Raw genomic sequence first — 25,747 nt, 5'->3', positions numbered from 1 at the left:
GGGAGTTCAGAGCTCTAATTGAAAACCACACAAGTATGAATATCAAAGTCTTGAGATTGGACAATGTGAGAGAGTATACCTCCAAGGAGTTCAAGGGTTTTTGCAAGAAGGAAGGAATCAAGAGAGAGTTGCAGCTTTGTACAACCCAGGGAAAAATAGGGTGGTTGAGAAAAAGTCCATCATAGGGGCTACTAAGGCCATGACACATGAAAAAGACTTGTTGATATTTCTTTGGAAAAATGCATGTAACACAACCCGAGAAAATATAAGATACAATTATTATATTAATGTCCAAAGAGACATACAGGGTGTGAAATCCTACTTTTTCATAATTATATATTTATAAATTATAACTTGATTCTTATATTGTAAGAAAATAAAATCAAATTTGAATTAAAGCATGTCAACTGTTTAGCTTTCATACTCATATTTACCATTCGAGAATGACACAAAACCACCAAGTTCACAAAAGATTTGATGACTTCAATTTAGCTAATAACATCATCAAATTGCTATAACACCAAATAATATAACCCAAGAGTAGAGAACCATGATGAGAAATAAAATCAATTCTTCTAACTAAATGAGAGATTAAAATTTACTAATGGTGGAAAATTGTGTAGTGTGAAAACTTTTGTTTTCATAATAATACATGAGTGACCATGTCTAAATACAAAAAGAAACATCACATGTGAACTTTAACCTTTCAAATAAGAAACACAATTCACTAGCAGATAAACTATACTAAAGGCAACTAAGAATACAAAACTACTAAAACACTATATTGATATATATCTGATGATCACAACTAATATAACACTAAGTTTAAACCAATACACTTGGGATGGAATCTTTCAAATTTTGAACAGGTTATCAAATAATTACTATGTAAATTGTTTGTTGATTGTTCTCAAAGATAGGATGAATGATGGAGATTGTTCAAAATATTCCTTAGGGTATAAAATAGATTCTTTTCACTTAGGTGTTAAGTCTGAGGAAACCTATTCTGCCAAAGTCACCAAGGATATACACTCAACATCGTCCTTTTTTTCTGAAACATGAAATGCAAAAATTCTTCACCACCCTCATGGGAGCATTGACAACCCCACCCTCATCGAAAAGGAGAAGATCATTCTAAAAAATAAATAAACTGAAGATCCATAAGCTTTAACAGAATACCTTATTGTTGAATATCAAGCATTGCCTTGGCCTAGAACTGCTCCCCGAGAAGATCCTCACTCGTTTATTTACTAAGAAGCTCTTGTTTCTTCTTCTCCATAACCATGCACTCAATCTCTTCCTCATCTGGTAGGGGCACATGGGCAACAAACTCTCGCTCTCTCTGTTGTTGGCTTCCCTTCTCCTGCTCTCTGATTTATTTCGCCACATCCTCCTCTTCCTTGAACAGAACCGGCTTAACGACAGTGACCTCCTCACTCTTCACCATTAACTTGGCCTCCCTCTCAATAGACTCAATCCTCTGCCACTCTCTTAGCACCCTGGCCTGCATCTCCTCCTCTGTGAGTTGCTCGACTTTCTCCAAGATCCCATCCTGTCATCCTTGTAGCAATAATAACTTGTATCATTTCACTTGTAAATCTCATACGTAGACCTCCTATTATTTTCCTCGGGAGTTTCATCGAATAGCTCTTTGAGGACGGATAGGAATTTTGTAGCCCCGAAGCATCTCTAGCTGAGGCTATCCTAATTCGCATTCAACTACATGACAAGGGATCCCCTAATTTGTATCTAACTACACAACAAGAGATCCCTCACATTCTCGTCCCTCATATGGTAGAAATAAACAGCGATGACTCGAAATTTACGCAAAGGAGAGGTATCATTTGGCCTAGATAGTAGCAGTGCCTAGTGCCCACCATTGATTCAATTTAAACTTTCGGTGTTACGGTGGGTCGCAGGCTTTGATCGTACTATTGAACATGCATTTAATATGTTGTCCATTGCCTTGGCTGTTTTGTCCATAAAATATAGACAAAGCGGCAACGAATAGTGGACAAAACGGGATTCACAAAATATAGAGAAAGCGATAGTGAATAGTGTACAAAACGGGATTTACTAGGGATATAGTGAATCCTGAGTTAAACCCATCTTGCGGCTAGTGAAAAATGGTGGCACTAACAGCACTGTGCACATCCACCTAGTTTCCTTCCATGTCTATCATCTTAATTTCTAAAGTGATGTTTGTCAACCTAGAAGAAATTTTTATGAAAGTAAGATATTATACCTTGGCATCGACGTTTTTCAAATTAAGCATGTGATGTGAAAACCCTACGATCAATAGGCATCAAATTCAGTTATGGAATCATAACCACTATAGTGTAATTTTGACAAAATCTGAAATTTTTTGGTGCGATGTATCTTAGTGAATTTTCAAACTAGGGATAGTATCCCATATTCTCTGCACGGTGATTAATATTTAACCATAGATCAACCAATGACCAGGCTACATGGTGAAATGTTCTATGGCCTTATTGAAATTGAGGTCCATGGAGGAGCTTCAAGAATATTGGTGCCAGATCTCACCACTGAGATATCCTACAATAAGCCAAACAAGATCCCAAAATATGTGCCAAACAAAAACAAAATGATTAGATAAACCAATTATGATCCAACTATGAAATCTGGAAAAGATTTGAATTATCTGGTATAGTTAAACCCGTCTTGTGACTAGTGCAAAATGGTAGCACCGACAACACTGTGCACATCCACCTAGTTTCCTTCCAAGTCTATCATCTTGGCCCCTACTTTGGCATAATTTCTAAAGTGATGTTTGTCAACCCGGAAGAAATTGTCGTGAAAGTAAGGTATTAAACCTTGGCATCGACATTTTTCCAATTAAGCATGTGATGTGAAAACCCTGCAAGAAAAAGGCATTAAATTTAGTTATGGAATCATAACCATTATAGTGTAATTCTGACAAAATCCGAAATTTTTTGGTGCGATGTATCTTAGTGAATTTTCAAACTATGGATAGTATCCCATATTGCGCAATGATTAATATTTAACCATAGATCGACCAATGACCAGGTTGCATGGTGAAATGTTCTATGGTCTTATGAAAATTGAGGTCCATGGAGGAGCTTCAAGAATATTGGTGCCAGATCTCACCGCCGAGGTATCCTACAATAAGCCAAACAAGATCCCAAAATATGTGTCAAACAAAAACAAAAGAATTAGATAAACCAATTATGATCCAACTATGAGATCTAGAAAGATTTGAATTATCTGGTATAGTTAAGCCCATCCTCCAGCTAGTGAAAAATGGTAGCACCAACAACACTGTGCACATACACCTAGTTTCCTTCCAAGTGTGTCATCTTGGCCCCTAATTTGGTATAATTAGGGCCACTAAGCTTTAAGATCTTAGCTTCCCAGTGCTGCTATTCCCTAATTAGATTATTGATCTCGTCGTTGAGGTCTGGGAGGCAGTGTTCACCAAGGTTAGGGTTCTAAATCTCCATGACCTTTCCTCCAATCTCTCGTATTATCTGCTACCTCCATTTATGTGCCTCTGTGATATTGAGACATTCTAAGGCTAGGAACGAGAGCCTCTCCTTGGGTTTATTCTTCTCTTCATTCATGAATGTCAAGAACCTATTCAACATAGACTGCACCTTTTCTTTGTTACCAGCCATTCTTCCCCAAAATCCAAGAGCCTACAATCTGACCTGCTATGTTTAAATCCCTAAACCCTCCTTGCCTAGAACTTCACAAAATAACTAGAAGGTATGAGTAGATTTCATCTAATAGGTAAATCGTATGCTTAAGAAGGTAGGAGTATAGGGTTGGAATTTGGAATTTGGATTTATATGTTTACCGTCAAGAACCTTTTCTCTTGAAGAAATAAAAAATTTACCTTTCAATTACATTAAAATTCCATTTTAAATAAAAGCAATAAAAAAAATAAAAATTTAATACATAATATTCTATATATATTAATTCATAATTTTGACCATCACTAATGGAATGATTTCATTCAAGTTAATTTGATTGATGTAGAGAATAATTAGTTTTTTGAGAAAGATTATAATCTTAGATTGGAGATAATTGCCTATAAATAGAATAAATAAAATAATAAAACACTTTAAATACGTTTCTTTTTAAATTGAATTCTGCATTGTTTACCATATCAAAATTCTAATTTGAATAAACAACCACTTAAAGAGATAAAAATCTAGAGCTTTTGGGGCAATCATGAGTCTATCCTTCGAACCTCCACCACTTGCAATATTTGACACTATTCAAGAAACAACTAACTTGATGAACATAGGATGAAAACACTCATACAACCACTTCCTTGAGAATAAAAGAATAAATATACACAAAATCAAATATCTTTAATATATTAATAATTATCACACTAATTTTTACATTTTAATATTTTAGGTAAATTTTACATGAAAACTATACAATTAACACATTATATACAAACTACATTAAAAATGAAAGTAATTAACACATTCTGCATTAATCATCTCATTCCATCACAGTTATTTTTGAGAGTATAAATCAAATTTCTTCTATAATTTTGTTGAATCGAGATAAGATAAATGTGCCTTATGCCACTCCCTCAGTTAAAACCCAAAATCATGATTGAATTAATTGTATCGTTTGTTGTGCATATGCTGCTAGTAAATGATACATAAATTTATTGTTTTCACTAAGATATCAAGATTCATTAGAATACATCTCCAAACTTTGTTAGAAAGATATAGTTTTCACTAAAATTTGAAAATTTTGGAAAGTGCAATAACATATTTCCAATTAAATTCACAAGACTAAACAATTAAATGGACCATGGCCAATCCATTGAAGCAAAAGTTGAGGATTTGGTTTCTCGGATGACTATGGCTAAGAAAATTGGGCAGATTACTTAGACTGAGTGTGGGGCAACAAACCCTGATGATGTAATTGAGAAGTTTGGAAATGGCACATCCATGGGTCCCTATTCACTCTTTTTTTGAATTTTATTTACATTTTTATAGTAATCTCTGCGTCATTTCTTTCATATTGTCTTCCAAAGAAGCTTCATACCTATGTCCATGTTTTGAAATGTCTTCAACATCCAGAAATAAAAGAGCTTCCTTTCGGGGAGCACTTTCTATCATTAGAACTCCAAACTATAGAGCCAGGTTATCTAGAAAAGAGGAAATTAAAGGACGCATATAATTTAGAATGTGCATTTCTGAGGATCCAAAATTGTTTGGGCAGAAGCACACTCCACATTTTGTAGAAATGGCCTGAGTGGAATTCCACCTTAGACGAAAGCTAGATAGAAGTCGTGAAGTAAGGCTTGACAAAGAGGCTGACCATTATAGAGCCCTCCCACTACTGTGAAAACCTATGTTGGTTTGACCATTTCCAGAATCCTCTTATATAACATACAATGTGATCCTATTTTGGTCATTTGTTATTCCAACCATTCACTAACTTAGTTCCTGGAATCCATTTATTTTGTAGATAAAAATATCGTTCGAATTAGTGGCGATTCAAAAATTCAATGTTGAAGCCAAGGTTGAATTTTCTTTATGGAAGACTTCGTGATAGAGACAATGAATTAATTTGTACCAATGTGCAAGATAAAATCAACAAGTTTTCAACCTATCTGAGAGGTATGGTATAAAGGGACGAGAGATGAACTAGTGGTCGATAAAGGCAATGAGAAATTTAAAGGGAAGCAAAAAGTGTCAAATAAATATTCTTCAGCAGAGATATCTCTAGACAACATACTTAGATATCTCTAAACAAAATTTTAAGAAAAACAAAAGCTGTGGGAATGACAACCACTGGGGCCACTCAAAATTATGTCCTCCTCTAGGCATTGCAAGCATAAATAGTAGTGATAGAAGAGGTCATCAAGGTTTTGGAGGCCCATGTTCTTTCCTACATCAACTACTTCACTCAACATCTCATTCTCCTCGGCGATCACTTACAGTTGCATCCTTTTGTTGCGGAATACAAATCACATGAAATAAAAATTGGAAATCTCCCTCTTTGAGAGATTGATAAGCAAAGGGATCGAGCATGTGACCTGAAGATTCCAAGGAAGAATGGGGCCTGCAATTTCAAGATTAATATCTAATCTCTATCCTTTATTGCAGGGATTGACAAGCAAAGAGATCGAGCATGAAACCCTAAGATGCCAAAGAAGAATGAGGCATGCAATTTCAAGATTAATATATGATCTCTATCCTTCATTGCAGGACCACAACAATGTGAGAAAGTATGAAAACATCAAAGGAATTAGAAGTGATGTGTTTTTCTTAAATCATAAAGCCATGAAATCCTAGGTATCAAACAACAACAACAAGATTAACGTAAGTAAAGCGCGACTTGCAGTAACATGGACATAGGCTTTCATTTAATGTTTAATGGGCTATACAGAAACTACAAAAGCTACCACACCTATTGCTGAAGCTAGGGCTTAATGGAGCAGCCTTGCTCCTAAAAGAACCAATACAAAACAACCATGGAAGGCAAGAAGCAAGAACATGGAAAGGTAAGAGATTTGTGGATTTTAACCATAAATCATGAGCCAAGCATGAGCCATGGAAGGCCAGAAGCTTTTTGACTTCTAAAGGAACCATGGAGAGGAAATACAACCATAGAAACAACCACATTGTTATGTGAATATAGAAATCCATGGAAGCTTTTACCTTTACCTTTTGTACATAGGAATCAATCATTCCATATGTATGTGGGCCAGTACTAAAGCAAATCATGGAGCTACACTCTCTATGTATTGCTTTGCACTATGTAGTTTTTGACCTAAATTTATGTCCTAGATCTCGAATAGTGTATCTCCTAGTTTTCCCTTGGCTGTTAGAGTGAGCACTTAACTACCTAACAGGACTAAAAACATTCCTCGACTAGACTCAGACTCTTCCATAGCACCTAGACCTTACAAAATTAGCCCTAAGTGCACAACTTGAATTTCGAATGAATTTCACCATTTTCATTTGTTTATTGGACCACATATTCAAAACATTACCTATTCAAGAGGGGTATGTGATCTCTTAGGCACCCACCCATTCCCCAAGACCTCATGTGGCCTGGTATTGGTCAAGACCTATTCCATATGAGTTTCTACAACCACTGATAGGAGTTTTGCTACAACAATGCTTCATCCAATGTGTAACCCACTAGACACAGTATCCATGTCCTCCCCGTGTTACATTTGGTTGGGACAGACAAATCCCCAAAACTTTCTTAGTGCTTGGGATCTCCCGCATGAGTAGGTTTTCCAGAACAAGTGTCCACGAAGGCCTAAGCTTTGACACTTCTCATAAGGGAACACCAAGAGGAGGTTCCAAAACACCAATACGTATGGTAAGTTGCCAAGACCCCCTCCTCCCATACTACAAATAGGCCATTTTTTATCACCTTGATCCGATTTAACTAATACAAATTAGTTTAGTGGGGTTAGTCCATTAATCTCCAAAGCCCCATCCTAAACTCTAGCTTCTAATATTTTCACCAGGTCTATGGTCTAGATCTCATCACCATTCTATCTAATGGAAAGGGAATAATGGGAAATATATATCAAAATATTTTTGTGTATATTTTTCTCCTATTCTCATGGTTACTGACGAAGGGAGACTAAACTATGCCAATTTTATTGTTCTGAGGAAATTCCCACATCATCGAGAAGAGTTATCTAGGATTCAGGTTCTTACGAGGTAAGGATGAATGAACCCGTGGTAAATTGACTGGGCATTACCAACAACATGAGATTCTGTGTGGGTAAGTGGCCATATCCCCATTGTGAGCACTATGATGAGGTAAGCCCAAATTCTGTAGGGTCAAATGATTCACATTCTTCATAGGATGATATAAAGTAGAGATTATTTTCTTTGAACATGTTAATTCCTTCAATGATTCATTTAATTAGAGACGGAGTTCAACCAATAGGTAATGAGTTTCAATTGAAAAATAGGATGAGATGGTAGGTACTGACCAAGATAGAGTCAAAACATCAACACCTCAAATGGTATATCCATTGGAAACTAATTGTACCATAAGGAAGGTCATGTCTCTAGATGAGGTTCCACAACCGCTGATAGGAGAGGTTCCACTAAGCAAGTAATAGAGCTATTAAGGATTCATGTCCCCATGTTCCCAGGTGTAAAGATTTTGCATGAGCTCATGGAGATCCCCATGGGGGACCTAATTTTCACCTATATTGTCGTGGACAAGAGTGGGGATTTTAGTAACCGCATAGTTGATGAGGCGGTTAAACTGAACTATCCACCATGAAAGGGCACCACCATGAGAGAAATTATGGTTGAGAGCTATACAAACACCAACTCCTTCCTGCCTAGTCTTATGGTTGTTGGGTTGTGCTATATTCTTTCCACGACTAGCCTATGTAGTTAACCAAGGGGTTAGAGGGGGGGTAGAGCCCTCCCTTCGTTGTGTCAATTTCGTAGCGGTGGGGTCACAGGGGGGGCAGTAGCCTCACCTGTTCAGGGGGTTTGAGGGGGGCAGGTAGGCCCCCTCTACGGGGTCCAGGGTAGTGCCTCAGGCAAAAAAAAATTTGACCCTATATTAGGTTCGGCGAACCTACCTATGGTTTTGTGCATGATTTTTGCACATGGTTTTGGACGCAATGGTTTTCGGTCCATGGTATTGGATGCTTCAGCATGTATAAATATGTATTGTTACATTGAAAGGAACATAATGAAAAATCAAGTTGGTAGTCCCGGTTTTGGGATCGAGGGGAAAATATCTGTGTATATGTGTTATGCTCTCGCATTGTTTATTTTCTGTGTTTTAGAATTCGTATGTAGGTAATTTCTGTACGGGGTTAAAAGATACATTTGGTATGAGAGCTATTTTGGCTTCAAGGAGACACCTTTGTTGCTTAGGGGTTTCACCCGGACCTATGGTAGACCCTGTTCAGAGGGAGATCTGTGGGATCGATTCTGGTGGTGAAAGAAGATTATGAGCAGTGGAAAGATAGAGATCGAGAAATTTAATGGTCAGAGTTTTGAGTTGTGGAAAATCAACATGGAGGATCTGTTGGTGGATAAAGATCAGTGGATTGTGGTAGATCCGGGTACTAACCAACTAGATTGTCTGATGAAGAATGAAAGAGGTTGGATCGGAAGGCAGAGAGCACAATACAATTGTGTGTCTCAGATTCAGTATTGCTAAATGTATCAGGGGAAGCTACGAAAAGGGCTTTGTGGGACAATTTAGGGACTTTGTACCAATCTAAGTCTCATGTGAATAAATTGTTCTGACAAAAAAAATTGTATAACTTGAGGATGAAAGATGGAGACTGGGTGACAGAGCATTTGAACACATTTAATACTATGGTAAGTCAGTTATTGTCTATTGATATTAAAATTTCAAATGAAGATAAGTGCATTAGTTTGTTGTGTTCTCTACCAGATTCATGGGTTAGTCTGGCTATTGCAATAGGTAGCAATGCAACTGCCTTGAAGTTTGATGGAATAGTCTCATCCTTGCTAATAGAGGATATGAGATGGAAAAATATGGAGAGGTAGAATGGTGATGCCTTGTCTGTATGAGGATGGTCCCAGAACAAAAACAAAAATAAGTCATCGAGTGGGAGATCTAAATCTAGAGGGAGATCTAAATCTCCTGGAAAACCTATGAAGGTGGTTTGTTGGAAATGCGGAAAGGAAGGGCACTACAAAAGGGATTGTAAATCTAAAGCTCCTAACAAAGGAAAGGGATCTGATGATGCTCCTTCTGTAGAGGTGAAAACCACCTCAGATGAAGTTGGGGATGTGTACTTGGCTTCTTCAAGTACATATGTAGATCATGAGGCATGGTTTATTGACTCAGGTGTATCCTTTGACTTTACTCCCCATAGGGAGTGGTTCTACGAGTGTGAGAAATATGATGGTGTGATATCTTCTTGGGGGGTGACATGAAGGCTATAATCGTTGGTCGTGGAAAATTAAAGTTGAAGTTGCAAGAAGGAAGGGTTAGAACACTTCCGGGTGTTCTACATATTCCTACATTAGCCAGAAATCTAATTTCTGTAAGCAAATTGCATGATGCAGGTGTAAAAACAATGTTCAAGAAGGATACATGCGAGATGGTTTAATGAGCACTAGTATTAATGCAGGGAGTTCAGATTGGAAATTTGTACAAGCTACAAGGTAGCATTGTTGTTGATGGGTGCAACAGTTTTGTGGTTCTTGAAAGTGGATCAAAAAATCTGGTGGCCTTTGGAGAGAAGACCATGCTGTGGCATCAAAGGCTTGGACATATTGGGGAGAAGGGCCTTCGAATACTTCATGGTAAAGGTATGGTAGAAGGCATGAGTAATAGCTCTCCGGATTTTGATTTCTGTGAAAATTGTGTATATGGGAAGCATAATCGGGTGAGTTTCCCCTCTAGTGGTAAGAGGGCGAAACAAATATTAGAGCTTGTGCACAATGATGTGTTCGGACCTATGAAGGTTCCATTACTAGGTAAGTCTGTGTACTATGTATCATTTATAGATGACTTCTCAAGGAATACATGGATATATTTCCTTAAGAAAAAATTTGAAGTCTTTGATAGGTTTAAAGAATTTATGGCTCTAGTGGAAAACTAGATAGAGAAGAAGATAAAGGTGTTGAGGACAGATAACGGTGGAGAGTTTTGCAGTAAGGAATTCGAAGAATTTTGTAAGAAGTGTGGTATAGCACGACAGAAGACTATTCCATATACACCTGAGCAAAATGGATTTGTAAAAAGAATGAACAAGGCATTGATGGAAAGGGCAAGAAGCATGCTCAGTGGTGCCAGGCTAGGACAAGAATTCTGGGTAGAGGCGATGGACATAACGTGTTACCTGGTCAACGGATCACCTTCATCAGCATTGGAGGATAAGACTCCACAAGAGGTATGGACTGGTAAGAAACCTTCTCTTTCACATCTGAGGGTATTTGGATGTGATGCATATGTACATGTTCCAAAGGAGAAAAGTACCAAGTTGGATAGTAAATATGAAAAGTGCATCTTTATTGGGTATAAGGATGGTCTAAAGGGTTATAAGCTTTGGAACCCAGTAATAAGGAAGGTTGTGTACAACCGAGATGTGGTGTTTAGAGAGGTGAAAGATGTTATTAAACATGAAGTCTCATCAAAGGAAACTAAGAAGATAGAGTTTTAGCTTAAGGAGGAAGAATCAAACTCTATAGCAGAAAAGGAATCAGAAGATGAAGAGCCACAAACTCCGGGTGTGAGAAGATAAGTTTGAGAAAGAAGGTAGCTAGAAAGGTATAGTCCATCTGTTTTTTTTTCAAATTTTTCTTTATCTATTACTGATGATGATCCCAGAACTATGAAAGAAGCAGTATATTCAGAGGATGGCAAACTCTGGAAAGAGGCCATGGTTGATGAAATGGCATCTTTCCACAAAAATGAGGCTTGGGTCTGGTGGAGTTTTTAGCTGGAAAGAAACCCATTGGCAGCAAATGGGTGTTCAAGAAGAAGACAAATTCAAAAGGAAAGGTGGAGAAATACAAAGCTTGATTGGAAGCAAAAGGTTTTGTGCATGGTTTTTACACATGGTTTTGAATGCGATAGTTTTCAATCCATGGTTTTGGATGCGATGGTTTTCGTTCCATGGTATTGGATGCTTCGGCATGTATAAATATGTATTTTAACATTGAAAGGAACATAATGAAAAATCAAGCTAGTAGTCCCAATTTTGGGATCTAGGGGAAAATCTCAATGTATATGTGTTTTATGTGTAATGCTCTTGCATTGTTTATTTTCTGTGTTTTGGAATTCGTATGCAGGTAATTTCTGTACGGGGTTAAAACCTACAATGGTCTATTATGCGAGCCCCTCCTTCCTTGTAAATAGTTAGCATGATAGTTACTCCAACAGATCCCTCTCATTTCACATTTTTCCATAGTGTCAAAACCTAATTTTGAGTGGTTCAATGAGGAAATCCCACATTGGCGATATCAAATGGGAAAAATGGCATTTCTAGGGGCTTCCATAAGTGGCAGGATGCCTTCAATTGAGAGGCTTGATGAAACTTGGATCAAGATGTTGAACTTTCCCTATAAAACTATGATGGTCCACAAACAAAATGTGAAACCATCCTTCCTTCCTTACTTCCAGCTGTAGGGTTTCAACCCATCAAGTGTTATATAGAGGGAGGTCAGAGGCTTGTTAGAGCCATTAAGGGTGTCCTATTGATTTATGAGGGTTTCACCCCATGTTAAGGTGTGTATCTATGCAAGAGGAGGGTTTCAAACCCATTCAATGTGTCTAATGTGCCATATGTTATTATTCTTTTTCATAGTCTTACCATCAAAGTTAATTTACATCTTTGATAAGTGTCTCCTTGGCCTAGGCATAAGAAACCCATACCATATATGTTATGGATGAGTGTACGCCTCCTATGTGTGTGGATGGTTCTCTAACATTTTGTGATAGGCAGAGATAGAGCTTGCCCGATATCTACTTTTTACTCGTATTCCATTAAAGGACAACAATAATTTATTATGGCATAAAAGAAGCTAAGAACCAACAAGGGGTGAAAAAATGTTCATACAAAATATAACATTAGCCAATTGGGATGATGTTACCACTACTAGTTGATTATATTCAACCAAGAATTCCTTCCTGCTAGCTAAGGTTCGCAGTGCAAACCTCTTCGCATCCTTACAACTATGATGAAAAGAATCCATCAATGGGACTAGATAATCTTATCTTAAATCAAAAACCTTGTCATTTGTCATGATAGCTAAGGAGTGCCAGGGCATGACAAGGAATGAAAAGGTGTGCTAACACATAGCAGGCAGTGTCAATGAATGGAGAGGAGTGTTAGGGAGAGTCAGGGGAACACAAGGGAGAACTAGGTCAAAATGCTTGGAAATGAACAAATAAGAGTGTGTGCCAATGAGTGTCAATGAATTCCAAGTGTCCCAAGGATGAATTTTTTTAGGAGAAGTTCAAAATAGGATTTTCAAGAGGCAATCCTATGGTTTTGATAAGGCGTGGACAAAGAAATTTCAGAGAAAGGGAGACTTTGGGTTGGGCACAATATTGTTTTTCTAATGAATTGGTTGGGTTCCCAAGTCGCAAAAAAGGTAAGGTTATTTGTGAGGGAGTTAGTGTCAATAAGTTCAGCCTATCACCAGTGATCAAATATGCTCTTACAATGTGGTTTTAGGTTGTCAAGTCAATTTTTTTTCATTTCAGTGAGCCTTCAAATAAAAATTTGGTCAGTGGATAGTGTGTCTAGGGCTATTTCCACTCTCTCAAGAATTTCATATGTTGGTCACTTTCATCACTTAATTGAGTCTACCATCATGGAAAAATCAGTAATATCACTTCATTCACATTAGCATGGTATCCATTCAACTCAGTGTCACCATTAGGTCATTACGGTTAAGGCCACAAAATCAGTCATTTCATGTATAAATCCAGCAAATGAGGAGTAGAAATAGGTAAATTTGTTCAATAACACTTGATTTAAAAAGTAATTTATGTTCTTAGATGTAATATTGTTTATAATGTTCTAAAGTTACAAGAAGAGGTACTAAGGCTACAAAACACAAAAAGAAAGTGAATTAGTGAGGTGGTCCATCCCACCTCATTAATCACTTAGACACCAAAATAAAATTATAAAAGCACATGGAGGATCTCATTCACATTCATTTGCACTTGTCTACCATCCTAGCATTGAGTGCCCCCCCCTCTCCTTTGCAAAAAATTTTGATTCCATATCCCTCACTGGAAAAAATTGACTATCGTTGCATACAGAGAACCTTCGTTGCGCACCTACACAACACATTGTGCACAGGAAGCCTTCGCTAGGCACGGGGAAGAGTTGTCCAAAATTGTTGTTTGACCACCAAAATTCATTTTTCAAAGCACCTCTTCAGTCATTTCATCCTCTAGGATCTATAACAAGTAAGTTTAATCATTTTCATGCCCTCCTTTGTCTAATATGTCAAGAAAATGATCAAATACTTCTTATCCTAGGGTTTACATGATTTTCATGGTTTCGATCCCCAAATGATGATTTGCTGCCGTAAGCCCTATATTATGTGTCCCTACACCTATGTTTGTAGATAATACACCATTTCCATCCATCACAAAGCCTTATCCCCTCATTTTCTATCATTTTCCTCTAAACGCTAATCTACCTAATCTCTTTCTAGGATAGGCCTGTGTTTTGGCCTTTTCCACCCCCTCCTCTCACTCATTTCCCAAAATTCCTTTTTCCCCTACCCTCCTAAATTTCCTTACAAATTTAGGCAACTCCTAAGTCCATCATACCACCTCATTCCCTCACAACAACAAATTTCATTGTCTTTTCTTGCCTTTTACCTAGGGTTTGAAGTATGGAGCATGACTCATCACCATCAGAGAAGAGGAAGTACAACAAGGGGGGAAGATACCTAGGTTTGAGCCCTCTAATTGAAATGAAATCACCTCCTCCCCATTTTTCATGAAATGCTTTGAAGATGTCAATTGTCTAGGGTTTTGTCAAAGAGTGTAGGAAGTAGGTTACCATGAGAATCACACAGGTATATTTTCCCTCACCTTGAAGGAAGAAAAGATCACCATTACAGGGACTGATTTCATGTTTTCAATGTATGCCATCTCTCAAACTACATGCATACCAAGCTATGGTGAAAACTGGTTCAAAGGCATGAGCCTAGACCTAGAAGAGTACAAACCCTACTTTAAATCACAATACAAAGGAGCTCACTCACATGTTTTCCCATTCAGATACTTGTTGGATAGATATGCACCATTGATGAAGGCTATCATGAATTTCTTCACATGTGAGGGCAGATTTTCCAGGCTATATCAATACCACATAAGACTTCTCATGCACTTTACAGCTGCTAAGTCTCTAAATTTGTCTAGCTACTTGTATAGGAGCCTAACCAAAATGTCTGAAATGGTGCAATTGAAAGGAAAATTGCACTATTCCAACCTCTTTCACCATAGCCTAATAAATGTTATAGTAATCCATCGGTTGACATAGAAGAACATGACATGGGACACCTTCATTGAGGTAGCCTTGAAAACACATATAACCACTTCACCAAGCCAACACCAAACCATGTCAGTACATCCCATGGTGGTGGGGTCATCAAGAAAAAATGATGAGGTTTCCAAGACACCTAGGCTTGAGGTGAGAGAGACATATCAGAGAGATAAAGGCTTGTGTTTTCTCCTCAAATTGAGAAAGGGGCCAAACCTACTACATCAGTAGAACAAGGATCACCATCACATCATGAGGCTTCTTTGCATGATCAGGAGCCCATTGAGCATGACTTTGACCTATTTGAATTGGAGGCACATGATGAGCATAAAACCCTAAAAATTCATCAAAGATAAAGATTCTCAGATCAGGGAGCTCAAGGACAATTTGGAAAGGGCCAAATTCATCATGTGATTCCTTGAGCAAGAAAACAATCGACTTAAGGAAAAACAACTAGTCATGGAGAAAGAGAAATTAAAAGTCAAGAAACAAGAGATGAAAGGCAAGGAATTGGTGGACCATGAGGACACTGAGAAGAATGAAGGACATGTGGCAAGGAAGATACCAAGGGCAATGGGTCTTAGGAAGGCACTTGAAAGGGAAAGAGAACAAAAGCCACCAATAGAAGCATTGACCTTTGAAGATAGGATTTCCATGGAAATAAATGAGGACATGGATTTTCATCTTGACAAAGTCAATTGAAACCTTGAGGATCTCCTTGACAATCCCAACAAGGATAATAAGTTTCAAAATAAAATGGCCATCCATTATTACACAAGGAATCAGGTTGCCAAGGTCAAAATCAAGCAGTTGAAGGAAAAACTCAAGGAAACCCTAATCAGCCAAGACAATAAGGGTAAGTTAGATTTTCTTGCTGATGCATCCATGATTGAATAAAATACCTCATCAGGAATCTCTAGAAAAATTTTGGGAGGATTTGGAGAAATTTTTGTGTTTTGGTGCAGACTGGTGTAGGCTTGCAATTTTTTTGCAATTTTCTGCCTAAGAGTGCAAAGAGCTCACGATGCACTTATTCCTATGGCTCAAAATGATGGAAAATAAGCCTTGTTGAAAGCTTATGGCCCCCTCGCAAAACCAATTTTCCCACTTTCCTGGTCTGGGGCTTAGTTTTTGAGAAATTTTCAAAAAAGAAGCCAAAATCACCTTTCTTCCCCTTTTTCCATTTCATTGCGCGCCTGGAGACACCTTGGGCGAATGGCCATATCTCAGCCAAAATTGGGTCCTTTTGAGTGAAACAATACTGTAAAGACATATACACTCCCCTAGATTTCTAGAATAGGATTCAGATTTGTATTTGGACTTCAGAAAGGGACTCAAAAATGGCCTCCAATAAGTTACTACACACCTAGAAATTTTTGAGATTTTTGTAAAATTTTCACTGTGTAATTTTTTGTAATTCCTAGTTTGACTTTGGTAAAAGTCAAAAGGGTTGAGTAGATGAATTTGAGGGGTAAAATTAAATGTAAATAATGGGTAGTTAGTCTTTGTAAGATTTTTTGACATAAATTTGACCTCATTTAGGAGATAAGTCGGAGTTAAAGTTAATTGTAGAAGTTGTTTTTAACTTCCCTAGACATTAGGGTTTGGTTAGAACACCTCATGGAACAGTTCCTAGAGTCATGGATTTGACCCCTAAGAGTTGGGAGATGCTTTTTTGGTCTTTATATATCAATTTCTCAGTGATAAAATAGGTTTGATTTTAGAGGAGAGAACTATTGTAGATTGTACTTGGACATTTTCTAGAAATCAAAGGACATCGATTCCAGCTATTATCTAGGAGTTCACGTGTAGTAAGCTTGTGATGATGTTTTTTCTATGTTATAGATTTATATGAAAGATATTCATTTTCTCTTTCCATTCATAAATTATTCAATGGTTTTCCTTACAGATTATAAAAAAAAATTATTTGCATAAAGCGTCGTTTTGATGGAAAAATCATTATGTGTTTCTTTCTTGCTTGATGAATTCATGTTTCATGCTAATTAAGACCTTTTTCTTCGTCTAAACTCTACACTACACTGAAAAACCCTAATATCCACACAAAATTAATGCTACCTTGCTCCTTTATATCTTTGATGTTGTAACCCTTTGATCCTCTAATCTAGCTACCTAGTTTTTCTCCTTCCCACTTGAGCCTAGCTATCTAGCCTAAAATACTTTACATTCCATTCATCTCTTAGCTGTGATTTCATAGAGAGAGCCCTCTCTGGTTTTGTAGGCCTAGCTACCAAACTAAAATCTTGCTCTGTGGTTACCTCCATCGATCTCCTCATTAGCCTAGGACATTGTGGAGGATAACAAAGGGCATGGCAACTAGGAAGTGCCAAGGTGTTATAGTGAATGTAAGGTTCCCAAGTCATGGAAAAATGTAATGCTATTGTGAGGTCATGATTGCCAAGGTGTGTTAGGGAATGTTAGGGCATGCTAACATGTGCCAGATAGTACAAAGACATGTCAAATAAGCTAAGATGTGCCAAGTGCTCAGGCATGCCAAGATGTACAAGGGTGTGACAATGCATGCTAGGGACTATCAAGGCAACAAAAGGGAGGAACAATTTAAACTATAAGGAAATGAGCACATGATAGGGTTAATAAGTCATCAATTTACCTTTTCCTTGAGGGCCATGCTAGGCACACCAACACTAGGTGCCAATAGGTGCCAAGTGCCAATGTGTGCCAGGGACTGTGATGCATGCTATGAAGTGGAAAAGCATATTGAAGAGTGCTAAGGTGTGCTAGAGAGTGCCAGTGCATGTTGAGGAGTGTTAGGGAGTACTAGAAAAACACAAGGGAGCACTAGGTCAAAATTCATGGAAATGAATGAATATGAGGGTGTGTCGGGGAGTGTCAGTGAGTGTTAGTTGTCATGCCAAGGAGGGAGGGACAAGGTATGCTAAGAACAAGTAAGGCATGCCAGGGAATAACAAGTCATGTCAAGAAGTGCTAGAGTGTGCTAGGTAGTTCCGGGGTGTGCTAACATGTGCCAAATAGTGCCAAGGCATGCCAGGTGCAAAGACTTGCTAGGATGTGAAGGGTGTCAGAGTATGCCAATATGCATCAAGGAGTTTCAAGGCAACAAAAGAAATAACAAAGCTAAAATGCAAGGAAATGAACACATCAGAGGGTTTATAAGTTGGGACTTTATTTTTTTCAAAAGGGGCATGCTAGGCACACTAATATTATGTTCCAATACATGCCAAGTGCCAATGTGTGCCAAGTGATATGTTTGTCAATGCAATATTATGCCAAGGTGTTCAAGGGCATGCTAGGGACTATAGGGAATGCCAACACATGATAGAGGAGTGTTATGCTATGCTAGGGCATGCCAACATGTGCTTGGGCATCCTACTCATGGAAAGATGGTCTAGGTACAAATATTTTCCAGGTACAAAGATGTTCCAAGACATGCGAGGTGCCAAGGAATATTAGTGTACTGTTCGAAAGCATGTTAATGTGTGCCATGAGTGTTGAGGAGTGCTAGGTCTCTATCATTAATAGAATTGACAGAGCTTGATTATGTATTAAATAATATAGTTCCTACACACACTAGTGGAACTTTATTTAAAGGAAATTTTCTAGATAATAAACCTAATAGAGATGAATCATGTGTTGACTCATAGGAAAACTATATTCCTATGACTCGAGGGAAATAATATAAACTAATTAATTCTTAACAAATTGACTGACTATAACCACTATTACCTTGGACACATAATGAAAAATACTCCACAAAAATGGTCTTAAATCACTATCTTTTGACAGAAAATATAGTAACGGGTACATAACGTCATCAAAAGTTCATTGGAATGATCAATGATGACGAACATTTTTTTTATTGTCACCAAAAGTAACCAAAAAGAGCATTGGTGAGGGTCAATAAAAGATCGTCATTAGAAGTTTCACTAAAGAGAGAATTAGTGATGGGCCTTTAACGACACTCACCAAAAGTGTCATGAAAGAGAGAATTAGTGAAGGGCCTTTAACGACCCTCACCAAAAGTGTTATTGAAAATGGCTTTGGTAACAAACCTTAAAGGACCATCACTATATACACTTGCAACAACGTTTTTTTAAAGATCGTCAACATATGCGACATTGGTGACGGGACTTAAGGGTCCATCACAGGCATGAAGCATCATCAAAAACTCATTGGAATAATCAATAATGATGAACATTTTTTGACTGTCACCAAAAGTAACCAAAAAGTCCATTGGTGAGGGTCAATAAAACATCGTCATTAGAAGTGTCACCAAAGAGAGAATTAGTGATGGGCCTTTAAAGACCCTCACCAAAAGTGTCACTAAAGAGAGAAGTAGTGACGGGTCTTTAACAACCCTCACCAAAAGTGTCATTGAAAATGAATTTGGTGACAAACCTTAAAGGACCATCACTATATACACTTACAACAATGTTTTTTTAAAGACCATCACCATATGCGACATTGATGACAGACCTTAAAGGTCCATCACAGGCATGACCCTCACCAATGAAATTTTATTCTTGCAGTGTTTGAAAGCAATAATATGAGTTATTATGCCATTAGATCCATTGCAGGGACCAAGATATCCTAAACTTGTCAGAGAAGAATACACGTGGATGACATCGACAACATTTATAAGATAACAACAAAATAAGAAGGATGGATCAACCCTACTATAGATGGAAAACTAACTTGGGAGAAAGATATTTCCTACACTTTAGATTCAGAAGAGGAATTGGAAAACTAGCAGAATAGGTTGCATGAAGTGTCCACAAGGCAATGTGCAAGGATCACTAAAGTAATGCACTGTATGACATTTGAGGTATGTGATTTAACTTTACATGATGGTTTGGGTGACGTAAATACTTTCTTTAGATTATTAAAGACGGGTATGCAGTTGTCAGAGACTGTTAGCTCTGGATCAAGCACGGAGGGCTACTCCTGCTAGATGGTGGGGTACTCATAAGATGAATATAGGAGATTGGAATAAATGTAGAAGGTTGATGTGGGTAATATTTGGAAAAGTAGAAACAGAGCTCACAAACAAGTAGGATGGCTAGAATGATCCTAGATACCACGTACATATATGTATGGGAGCTTGGGGAGAAACTCCATGAGAAGAATGGGTGTATGGCTTCATCCATACCTTGGAGACAGTTAGTGTAAGTATCTACATACTTCCATCAGGGATCAAATTTTCTCTTTGCGTTTTCATTTCAGGGGGCTCATATTGAAAATTCTTACATCATTTCATTAGGTCATGTCAAACTGATCCATTGATGGTTGTCTTCTCTTCGGAAAATCTAATTTCTCCCTCACAGAGTATACTTGCTGACCCTTCTTCAGGTTGTCATCAGTTATGGTTTCATGGTCAATTTGTAGTCGTGCTTTCATTAGGTCATAGGGCATGTTTCATTAGGTCTTAGGGTTTCATTTCCAAGGTCAAGAGCATGATTTACAAGTGTAAATAAAGGGCAGCAAGGGTATGAAGATGATAAATATGACAATTATGATGGCTAGTAAGTCATAGCCACTATATAATTATCTTTTAAACTAATGCAATTTTCACCTCAAAAACATGTTTTTGAGATGAAAACAGAGTATTTTGAGTTAATTTGTATTTCTTATGTAATTTTAAGTCACTTTATGTAATAAATGATCTCGACTGCACCAAAGCATCTCTACTTGCTACAAGACAAAGAAACACTACAAAAATTAGTTCAAGTTGAGCATTATCCACCTGAAAAGAAACAAAGAAGGAAGGGCATTAAAAACAAAGTTTTGAAAAAGGTCAAGAAACATTAGAAAGTGGGTTTTTCAAGTGAAAAATCAAAATTGACTCCTATATAAGGTCTCACATTTCATTTTAAAGTTCATCATTCTCATTTGGAAAATAAGGAGTCAAAAAGGGAGGAAAAGAGGAAAGGTTGAGTGAGTTTTGGGCAAAGGAGAAGTGGCGTTGCATTTTTGGAGGTTGGCACTGCATGTTTGGAGCAGTGGTGAAGTGGCGATGTACTTCTACAGTTTGGGGGCATTTCAGGCAGGAAAATTAGTGTTGCGCATTGAGAGGTTGACGTTCTGCGTCTGGAGGTTTCCACAGTGCAATTTTACACTGCGCTGTGTGTTGAGAGGTGGTGTTGTGCGTCAATGAGTTTGTTACACAGTAATTTGTCACTGTCTCCCTGTCAGTCACCCTACTGTGTCAAGAATTCACAATAATCAAGTTCATGCCTTCTGAACTGGCCCAAAACCCACTTTTCCAAAGTTTTCCTCATCAGCGCGTCTGTTTCTAAAATATCCGCGCTGACTGGCGGCTCGTAGTGTATTCAGTGCGCTGCCAGCGCGGAAGCACATCACTTTTCCGCGCTGGTCGCATTTTATGAGCCAGCGCACCTCTCCTTTGTATTGGGTCGTGCTGACATGACTTTCCCAGTTATTGAGGCGCGACGTCAGCGCGTCAGTCGCCTTATAATCCGCGCTGATCCTGTTTGGGCGAATTTGTTCTAACAGCCAACCTTCCAGATAACTCCAGACTTGGTTGTTGGCCTTGTGAGTATCACCTCCCTTCTATGGCATGTCTGTTCGACCCTTTGCAACTACTTCCCTTGTAGATAAGCTCATCTTTCCACCCTTTTAGGAGGCTCCTTCTCCTATATAAACTTCCACCATTACCATGAGCAGCTAGTTTGGAATAGCTTGGATTGTGTAGAGCTTATAGTGCTCAGATTGCTGCTACTATAGGTATTTGGTGTGCTAAGTGTGGAAGTGATTGATAGCTTAGGGAAGGTTGCTTTGTGTTGCTTGTGTGAGAGAGAGTTTCTTGTCTTGGGAGAATCATTTCCAAAGGTGAATGCTTGAGACGCTTGCTGACTGGCCCCTCCTGAGAAGGATACCGACATCAGAACATTTGGTTGTACTCTTCTCTGTCTTGATTAATAATAGATGACTGCTATTATTGTTCCATTCTCATTTGTACATGCAATGGTTAAATGTGAATTACATCTTTTCTGACTGATGTATGGTTGCTTTTACTAGATTTCACGCTTGCGTTTGTTTCCTCTTTGTGTGTGCAGGTATCTATTCACGGGGATCGCGAAGGATTGTGACCAGCCAAGGCGAAGGAGCGAAGGCAGCAATTCTTCATCAAACGACAGCGCAGGAATCCAAGTAGGTGCTCTTTACGTCTTGTTTAATTGTAATTAGGAGCATGCATAGCAGCATTGTTTGATTGTTGCTAGACCCTTGCTGGGCTAGTAGGGATCGCCTCTATCCGTAGAGGGGATTTACCTCTCCAACAATTTGGCGACTCCGCTGGGGATCAGCCTTTTTGTCTCTTGAGTCCACTTTTGTGTTTGAATTTGATTGTTCTCCCTTTTTGAGATTCTAGGATTGTTCCTCTGTTTATAAACTTTCTGGGTGCATCTGGGAAGTGTTTTAACTGTTAAAAGGTCTTTACCTTTGGTTTGGGAAGTTTTTGCTTTGGCTTCACTTGTTTTTACCCTCAGCGCGCTTTAATTCAAAACAGACGCGCTGACGTCGCGTCCCTTCTTCTGTGTTGTCCTTGTCATCGCGCCTGTACCATCAATAGTCACGCTGACCTCGTTTTTAGAGACAGCGCGCTTTATCTGTGTGCTTCCGCGATGACGTCGCACACCTGCTTCTTTGTCCTCCCTGTCATCGCGCCTATGTGATTAATAGTCGCGCTGACCTCGTTTTTCTGAGACAGCCGGCTTTATCCGTGTATTCCCGCACTGACGTCGCAAAGTTGCTACGGGACCCCTCCTGTCAGCGCCGAGTTGCTGAAGGCCACCCGCACTGATCCTGTAAAACTTGTTTTTGTCCAGATTAGCCTCCTGAACTTCTTGCTTAGCTTTCCCCTCTTCTCTCCACTTGATTTGTGACTTGTTTTTCATTATCTGAACTCTGAGCTGCTTGCTTGCGAAGTCTTGTTCCACAGGGTTTCGTTTTGCAAATACCTTCCTCTTTGCTTTCGCTGCTTGGTTTGTGTTTCCGCCATCACTTTTACAGTTGCTGGATTGTGTTGAGTCTCTAATTGACTGGTTGTAACTCTCATCCTCCGGGTGTTTGCTTTTCTCCATTGATTTCGCACTCTAGCCCTAGGGCATCTAGTGGCCGTGTGTGTGTCAAGCCTTCCGTAGGGATCTTGTTTGCGTATTTGACCGGCCAACTTCAGATTTGTTGTTGCACTTGTTCGGTGATTGTCGAAGTGTTTTGGGTTGTGTTTCCGAGTGGTTTTCGCTTCCTACTTGCTTGCAATCCTTGCTTGTCTTGCCGAGCTTAGATCACATAGCTCGTGCACAACTTAGTTTTCCTTTTGATTTGGGAATCTTTGTTGGATGTTTTGGGAACTTTGTGTGCTTTCATTAAGTGATTTGCTTGGTGTTCCGGTTCCTCCAAATTCATTTAGATGCTTTGTGTCATTGAAAGAAAATCAAACTAGTAGCTTTGCTTTTGAGAACTGAAAAGGAAAAGAACATTTCATTGATTTGCATTTTCAAAAGAAAAAGTTTCCTTTCCTTGCTTTTAGCTGCATTAGGTTGTTGGTTTGCTTGTATTCGTTTTGTTTGATCAAAATTCTTTGCCTTCTCATAGCTAGAATTCATCGAACAAAATGAAATTCTTTGGCATGTAGTTTGCATCTAGGTAATTGTGAGAGAACATACGATAGGACCTGAAATCGAAACTTAATTTCAAGATCAACTATAAAATGAATCGAATGAATCTAAAAACGCATTGGAACTAAACGCAAACATCTAGAGGTCTAGGTTAGAGACATGTTCCGGCGTCTTTAAACATAGTCACTGTTGTTTCACATTGGGTTGGGTGATTCCTCCTTCTGTGACTCGATAGTGGTCTAACACGGACTGCGCTCCCACGTACCGTCGCGTATATAGGGAGACCCCACTAGGCTTTTATCCTTTATCCATAGGAAGCCGAGTCTGCCGCCTTGTGAACCGTAACGCACTGAACACAGCATTCGGGAAGATTGACTGCAGTATGGAAAGTCCTTGGCTCTCATACGATTGCTAAGGTGTATAAGCAGTTTTACGGGTCGCTTGGTAAACCCTATACCTAGAGTCTCCAGAGCAGTCACTTTTGATCCTTTTCGGACTCCCTAAATGAAAAGGTGCCTGTGAGCGTCTTGTCACTTCGTGCTCATTAAACATTCGAAGGAGACTGGAGTCATCTTTTCGTCCTTTTCTCGACTCTTGAAACATGAAAAGGTCAAGTTTGGCTCTTGTGTATTAAAATTAATTCGGCCAGGATAACATCACCTGGTTAGATCTTGTGTGCGTTAGTTTGAGTAGGTTTCGTTTTCGTTTGCTATGGCAACTTTTCCGGGATTCACTAACCCGGGTTCCCCCTCTGATGGGAATCCAAGACAATTCCCTCCTCTTGGGAATGTTGGTGCTCCGTATATGGCGACATTGTCCCTACCAGGGCTAACTGTCGGGTTGCCTGTATGGTTGTTTTCAACCTCTTTAGTCCCTACCGTATCGGCTGTTAGTCCATCAGTCCCTCCACCTGAACAACATCATGTTGATCCTAAGGTGGATCTCTCCCCTTCGACGCCTACTTCTACGTCATCCTCTTGTACTTCGTCTGGTGAAATTCTTGATGTGAGTAACCAGGTGGCTAAGAAGAAGAAGAGGAAGACCAAGAAGAAGAAGTCCCCTAAGGGAGAGCCTACACACACAGTCCCCCTCTCAAGTCCAGCTATCCACTCCAGTACACCTGAAGTTGGGTCACCTTCTGCTCCTCCGCGGAAGGTCAAGTTTCCTTGTCGATTATGCAAGGAGGACCATCTGCTTCGTGATTGTCCTGGCATTCCCAGGGTATTAGAAGTTTGGTCTCATGATCCGACCCGCCCTTCATCGTCCACTGATGATCATGGCGATGCTACCTCATCCGTTGGGAATGGTAAGGAGAAAGGGAAGCTTCGAATCCCCTGTCGACTTTGTGAAGGCAAACATCCCCTTCACCTTTGTCCACTCATGGATAAAGCCTCTGCTGTGTTGGAAAGTCTTGCTGCTCCTCCGAATCCATTTCCTGCTGGTTATCAACGTCTTTCTACGACTGCGGATCGCGTCCCTGCTGACCGAGAGATTGCTTCAGATTCCTCTCTTATCCAGCCCCCTCTCGAGCACTCTATTTCGGAAGAGCAAAATTCTCATGTTCTTCTCGTCTCGGCAAATCCTCCGGAGCCTGATAATGGTGTTCCCACCCCAACCTCTCCCGAGGATTCAGAGTCGGTTCTTTCCGAGCAGGGGGGCAACCATATGGTTCCCCCACCAAGTAGTTCGGTCATTTCCTTTGATTGGAGTCGTTTGACTACCCCTCCCCTTCCATCCCACGTGCCTTTCTGGGTCACTGCCTATGCTTGCAATAAGGCGCTGCCTGGCACTGTGTTAGACGAAGGAGCATCGGTTAGTCTTATGCCCGTTACTACTTGGCGAGCTTTGGGTTCCCCATCGCTTGTACCTGTCGCATCGTATCTCATCGCGTTTGATGGAGGAACGAGTCAGCCATTAGGGAACCTCCCGAAGTTTCCTATTACTTTGGGGGGCAAGACTATCTATATAGACATCTTAGTTACCCAAGGTTCTTTAGACTTCAGTCTTCTCCTTGGTCGTGATTATGTGTATGCCATGGGAGCCCTTGTTTCTTCACTTTTCCGTGTGGTTTGTTTTCCACACGATGGAAGAATCGTGACGTTCG

The 25,747-nt window shown here is 39.2% G+C and overlaps 1 pseudogene; it reads right to left on the bottom strand.

Annotated features, from left to right (window-relative positions):
• Positions 1-1,180: 1,180 nt before the first annotated feature.
• On the bottom strand, positions 1,181-3,656 carry LOC149233245 (uncharacterized; annotated as a pseudogene).
• Positions 3,657-25,747: the final 22,091 nt, after the last annotated feature.

This window comes from Pinus tabuliformis, chromosome J (genome assembly GCF_031772625.1).
Source record: "Pinus tabuliformis cultivar Carrire ecotype Pingquan chromosome J, CPIR1, whole genome shotgun sequence".
Classification (NCBI taxonomy): Eukaryota; Viridiplantae; Streptophyta; class Pinopsida; order Pinales; family Pinaceae; genus Pinus; species Pinus tabuliformis.
The sequence above is the reverse complement of the archived record's forward strand: the minus strand, read 5'-3'. Positions and strand labels throughout refer to the sequence as shown.